At 40.2% G+C, this 5,076-nt stretch overlaps 1 pseudogene; it reads left to right on the top strand.

Moving 5' to 3' along the window:
- Positions 1–405: 405 nt before the first annotated feature.
- LOC119896835 lies at positions 406–735 on the top strand (annotated as a pseudogene).
- Positions 736–5,076: the final 4,341 nt, after the last annotated feature.

Here is a 5,076-nt window from a genome sequence, read left to right as displayed (position 1 = left end):
CACTGTGTAAAAGATGTGCTTTTTGTAGTCTTCAGAACATTGTAGTTTCATCACGGCAGGTCACGTCAGTAAAATGTAAATGCTCTGTATTTGAATGTGTCTTTCTAGTCTTTTTCGACCGCTCAAAGCACTTTTACACTACATCACATTCACACACTGATCCTAAGTGCTCAAACAGAAACTAACATTCACACACATTCATACTCCGGTGGAACAGCCACCAGGGGCAGTTCGGGGTTGACTATCTTGCCCAAGGACACTTCAATATGCAGCCTGGAGGAGCTGGGGATTGAACCGCCAACCTTCCAATTAACAAGCAATCCGCTCTATCGCCTGAGCCACAGCCTCCAGAAAACGCACATTTTCCGAGAGACACAGTTTTATTCCTACTCCTGAGAGATTTTAACCAAAAGCTGACTATGGGAGACATTGAAAAAGGAAAGAAGACTTTTGTCCAGAAGTGTGCTCAGTGCCACACAGTAGAGCGGGGGGGGGGGGAGCACAAAGTGAGTCCCAATCTCTGGGGTCTGTTCGGACGCAAGACTGGACAGGCAAGAGGGCTTCTCGTACACAGACACCATCAAGAGTAAATGTATTGTGTGGAGTGAGGAAACCTTGATGGAGTGCCTGGAGAGCCCCAAGAAGTACATTCCTGGAACTAAAATGATCTTCGCTGGTATCAAGAAGGGAGAGCGCCAAGACCTCATTGCATACCTTAAATCGGCAACATCATGAGTCAGTCATAGAAATCGGAATATTTAATGTAATTTTATTGTATTTTATAGGGCTTGCACATGCTAAATATATGGTTTTATGTTTAGCAATTTCTACATATGGTTAAATTATGTTGTCAAGGATTAGAAACGTGGCACTACTTGTGAGCCAGTGAGTTCACACTGAGCGTCACTTCCTCTTTAATGTCAGGATGTGAGCAAATTGTTCAAGTGGCTAAACATAAATTAGTCAAGTTTTGTTTATTTTGTCAATCTGTACTTTGATTCATATGAGAAGAAAAAACTAATGACATTATTTCTAGCTGTGATACGTTACCAGACCTGTCACCTGTCTGTTTTCCATGACAACACTTTCAGTCCAGTAACCGCCGTTGGTCTTTTCTTAAGTCCTTCTGAATTCTCCTTCACATCTTTCCTAGACTTCATGAGAATTTCCATCGAGTTCAAGGAAAAGTGGTATCAAAGGAAATTATTTTTTTGCTTTTTGACCGCAGCCCAGGTCTTCCCCACATCGTTTGCTCAGCAACACCTTGACAGCCAGTGGCAGAATGATGACATGCAGCTACACGTCATAACTGGTTAGATTTGGCAGGGGCCCAGAGAACATTATGTTTCCAAATACAGGTGTTGGAAGAGGGGGTCATCATATATTCTGGTTTATATGGTATTATCAGAAATAAAAAAAACTTCTTCCCAAGATAAAGGATCCACACTTATTCTAAAATGATAGGATCCTGAAACAGTGGTGCTTCATTACATAGTCTTGATTTCTATCATTTAATCTGATTGTCCTTTTCCTTTTTTAGTAAAGCTTTCTGCTCCACCTGTTGCTACATTGCTGTGTACTTTGGCCAATGACCAAAGAGGCATTAGTTGGTCTGGATCAACATGAGATGCACATTTATCGTCCTGCTGTCCCTAGCAACAAATATGGTATCACTTTGCCTACACCACTAATAGCCCATAATAAGAAGGAAATTAATCATGTTTGATTTGTGAGACAGGATGTCCCTGAACCTAAGACCACAGACAGTCCAGTCACAGCCTACATGATCAATAAAGTGACTAGCACAAATAGGAGAGGAGGTAATGTGGCTTTGTGTTTGAAGACTTTTGTGTGACATACACAAAAATGCAGTTATTAGGCAGTAAAGATAATTAAAATAGATTTTTAAAACCTGATTTTTTAACCTTTATTTAAGGAGATCTGGCCAAGAATAGCAGCAACACAACATTTCAACAATAAATTAACATAAAATCGCATCCATGTAGAATTGGGTAACCTTAAGATAAAGCATTTGCACACAGACAAACTTGACTAAATAGATTTAACTATAGTTTTAATATCGGTCAGGGTTACTACCTTTGGAAGTTTAAGACAGTTTTTAGGTTGTCCATGTAGCAGGTGCAGAAAACCTAGTTCTGTTTGGACTTTGGTAACAATAAAATGCAGTGTCTTGAGAACAAAAATTGTATTTTCCACATTTCAAGTTTAAAAGAGAAGAAAAATAATTAGGCATTTTGCCAGGAATGGATTTGTAAATAAAATACCAATGGCTGAGGTGGTATATATTTAAAGCAGGCCAATTCCCTTTTGAATATAATACAGTGGTGAGTAAGAGGTCCACAGTTTGTAATGAATATCAGAGACACATTATTAATCAATGACCGATAAAATGGTAGACTCCTCCAATTTCTGTTTCACAACAAAAGAAAAGAGGGACTTACTTCTGTAGTTAAATCCTAATAATTTGCAAAGACTGGAAATATGCTTAAAAAGACAAGTGGTCATGGAAACTGCCACCTTTTTCCAGGAATAACTCCTCAACCATTTGGCCTAGATGCATAATTCTGGTCTCCTCTGAAAGGACAGAAGCTAAGGAATATAAATCCATTGTAAATTAACATAGAATTACAGACTAAATGGAGAAACAATAAAGAAAAATATATTTTCATCCTTACCTGGTAAATAAGCTATATTTTGATGCAATAAACCATCAAAGCCATCATCAGATATCAGATTATAAAGCAACTGAATATCTTTTAATACACCTGGAATGTAATTGTACATACAATATTTAAAAAACAACAACAGACAAATGTACATATTTTGGCTATACTTAGAGTTTAAATCTTGACTTTTATTGGGAGTTATCTTTAAAACTAAAAATTTCTGTCCATACAACCCTGTTCCAAATAACATAAAAATTCCAAAACATTGAAATATAATAGTGAATATTCATCAACATTCCTGTGACCAAAAGCACTCCCATGCTTTACAGGCGTGTAACTTAAGAACGGAACATCCCAGCTACTACAGGTCTGCCACCAGACTGCGTAGACCGTGTGTACCAAAGCAGCACTTCTCTCTGCAGAAAACGGTGAGAGAAGGCAGGCACAACTTCCAAGTATTGCACAATAATCAAGATAGTGCCCGGCAATATTCGTAGCAAGAAATCAGCTGATTTTTTGACTGAAAACGGAGAGAACAGCAAAAGTAAGTGAGCGGTTTTAAAGCGGTGGCATTACGCTTTTTGGCTTTTCCCCTCTCCTTTATTGAGTTATATATTTTTTTTGTGCATGTAACAGATTTGCTAAGTGAAAAAGTCCAAAGTCCAGCCCAAAGGGAGTTCCCATCTTCCACAGAAAGCTCTGCTCTGAACTGCTTGAAAACAGCTCGTTTGTAGTCCAGCCCTTCACTTCCTTCACTTGTGACATCACAATGAAAACGCGTTATAAAGCATGCCAAGCAGCTAGGGGGGTCAGACACGCCCTCAAACCAAGCTAGTCTGAACGGAGGCCCTTTGGCTTGACTCGCCTTTGTTTGGTTTTCCATTGTAGAAATGTTGTACTTGTACCTGCTTCCAGGTACTTTTTTTCGGATCACCTCACCTCCATCGAGGTTCCAAGCGAGCTGAGGGATACTAAAACGTAACGTGAAAACACGACAGACTGCTGATTGGTCAGAGAGAATATTCACTATTCACTGCATCATCATTGCTGCACCAGACAGAGGCCAGCAACAGAAGGTTTTATATTTTACAGTTTTAGGAATTTCATCACTAAATCTTACGAGAAGTTTTGAGGTGAGAAATCAGCTGTGTAGATTTCGAATATTGGCGGAAATATGGCAGAACAAAAATGTGCTGAGTTGAGGAGCTCTGCAAGTGGCTGCGGGGGATGCCTGTGCCAACCCGCGGGAGGAGCGTGTGAGGCCGGCCAGCCGCCCGCTCACAAAGCCGTCTGCTCCCGCCGTCACACAGACCGCTGCAGCAACAATGGCAGAGGAAAACACAGCTGGAAGGTTTTCATACCGCTTATCTGTCTTTACATTCTGAGGAATGTTGGAACGTTTAAGCTTAAATCAAGAGACAGTTGTATGTGGATCGCTGGTGTGTGTGTCGCATTGAACATTTGTGTGTGGCGTCGCTATGACGACAAGCTACGTACTATCTCTGGGTACTATCTGCAATGGAAAACGGAGCAGGGCCGAGTAGAGTCGAGTCCATCGATTTGCGCTATGGAAGCATTTTTCGGCAAGGCCGCATAGATCGTCAGAACACCGGCAACAGTTCAACGTTTAATCCTGATGGTAAGATGTGGAACAATGATGTTGTGGAATTGTGAGTAACTCTTATACCATCTGCTAGGTTATAGTCGCAGTCTGAAGCGGCTTTGATTTGGATCACACTACCTTGTTTCTTACGACCCGCCCTTCTCTGCTTCTGATTGGCTAGTAGTCCTTACCTGTGAACTGCGCATGTGCAACTCAAAAACAAAGATTTTGTACAAGTAAGATGCATCACTCTGTAGCTTAAGAGCAGAGCGTATGACACATAGGATGAAAAGAGGAGCGGCAGCAATGTGCAGTGTGAGAAAAATATGGTGTTTTTTGAAAATTAAACCATGTAAACCTGTTCTGGTACAACCCCTAATTAAGATTTTGAACCTGAAAATGCTGAAATTAATACAGGCTACCCAGTGCAGAATGATTCATCAACATTTTCAATGTTTCAAATGTTTTCCAGGAAATGACACACTCTAAAATGTCTTCAAGAATACCTACAGAACAACATTTTTTGTCATTGATGGGCCAGATCCTGCCATAGGTACAGGCCCAGTGCAAGGATAAAAACATTAATCATTATTTTCATATTTAACATTGATTTTGATTTCATGGGAATGGGATATTTTATAGGTAGGTAGGTAGTGTCAACATACAAGAGGTTATAAAGAGAAATTGAGTTTGCTAGGTGGTTGTTGTCCTTTAGTAACATTATCCTTCTGGCTCTGAGTAGGCACTTCACCGATATTATTGATGCTTGGGAGATGGGTACCAATG

Source organism: Micropterus salmoides, unplaced genomic scaffold (assembly GCF_014851395.1).
Source record: "Micropterus salmoides isolate LMB-PRFRI ecotype aquatic unplaced genomic scaffold, ASM1485139v1 Ms_hic_scaffold_11, whole genome shotgun sequence".
NCBI lineage: Eukaryota > Metazoa > Chordata > Actinopteri > Centrarchiformes > Centrarchidae > Micropterus > Micropterus salmoides.
Note: the sequence above shows the minus strand (reverse complement) of the source record. Positions and strands in the feature narration are given on the sequence as shown.